This window comes from Cebus imitator, unplaced genomic scaffold (genome assembly GCF_001604975.1).
Source record: "Cebus imitator isolate Cc_AM_T3 unplaced genomic scaffold, Cebus_imitator-1.0 Scaffold552, whole genome shotgun sequence".
NCBI classification, from domain to species: Eukaryota; Metazoa; Chordata; class Mammalia; order Primates; family Cebidae; genus Cebus; species Cebus imitator.
In genome coordinates, this window is record NW_016107867.1 from 1132620 (window position 1) to 1134116 (window position 1497).

At 47.0% G+C, this 1497-nt stretch overlaps 1 protein-coding gene across 1 annotated transcript in view; it reads right to left on the reverse strand.

Moving 5' to 3' along the window:
- Positions 1–1497, reverse strand: part of ITGAL (integrin subunit alpha L) — a 51365-nt gene that overhangs the window by 36241 nt on the left and 13627 nt on the right.

Here is a 1497-nt window from a genome sequence, read left to right on the forward strand (position 1 = left end):
GTGCTTACTATTCTTTGTGTTTCTAATATGATGTCCCAGGAGAGTTTTCTTTTTTTTTTTTTTTTTTTTTTTTTTTTTTTTTTTTTTTTTTTTTTAAAGACAGGTTCTCACTCTGTCTCCCAGGATGGAGTGGTGAAATCATGGCTTATTTTTTTGTTTTTTTTTTTTTTGAGACAGTGTTTTGCTCTTGTCACCCAGGATGGAGTGCAGTGGCACAATCTCAGCTCACTGCAACCTCTACCTCCCGGGTTCAAGTGATTCTCCTGCCACAGCCTCCCAAGTAGCTGGGATTACAGGTACCTGCCACCACACCCAGCTAATTTTTATATTTTTAGTAGAGATGGGGCTTCACCATGTTGGCCAGGCTGTTCTTGAACTCTTGACCTCAGGTGATCCACCCACCTCGGCCTCCAAAGTGCTGGGATGACAGGCATGAGACACCATGCCCAGCCCATTGCTTCTTTAACTGAATTGAACACTAAGGCCGTGTCCTAGCAAAGGAGACTTTCCTGTAGGAATCACATATCTTTCGGTCGACTAAGTTTCTGGGCAGATGCCCTCCATAACCAGTCCTCCATCCAGTGACCACAATAAAAATCTTCTCTTATTCTAGGCCAGGAAAGAAGACATGTGGGTTCTTCATACTGGCCCCTGCCAGTCTGCCCTTCCAAAGTAATGTGGAGCCTAAGATAAGTGACAGTGCAACAGCTGAGCAAGAAGGGGGAGGAATTACATTCACTCTGCAGGGCTCGGATCACACCAGCAAGATACAGGTCAGGCCTGGATCAACCTGAGCTCCAAGAGAAGATGGAATTTCAGAAAGAAATATCAGAGGGCCAGGCGCAGTGGCTTACGTCAGTAATTCTAGCACTTCAGGAGGCCGAGGCGGGTAGACTGGTTGGGACCTGGAATTCGAGACCAGCCTGGGCAACACAGCGAAACTACTGCCTCTACAAAAAATACACACACAAAAATTAGCCAGGTGTGCTATCACACACCTGTAGTCCCAGCTACTTGGGAGACTGAGGTGGGAGGATCACCTGAGCCTGGAAGGTCAAGACTGCAATGAGCTGTGATCATTCTACCATACCCAAGCCTAGATGACAGTGAGACCCTGTGAAAGAAAAGAAAAAAAGAAAAGAAAGAGAAGAAAAGAGAAGAGGAAGGAAAGGAAGGGGAAGGAGAGGAGGGGAGGAGAGGGGGAAAGGGAGGGGAGGAGAGGGGGAAAGGGAGGGGAGGGGAGGGGAGGGGAAGAGGATAGAGGAGGGGAGGAGAAGGAGGGGGGAAGGAAGGGAGGGAGGGAGGGAAGAAGGAAGGGAGGGAAAGAAAGATCACAGAGGCTGCTCCCAAATGGCCCTCTCCTAAATTCCTCCTAGAGGTCTGTTTTATTTGGGCAAGCCCTTAGTACACGGTCAGATACTCAGTAAGTGCTTACTATTCTTTGTGTTTCTAATATGATGTCCCAGGAGAGTTTTCTTTTTTTTTTTTTTTTTTTTT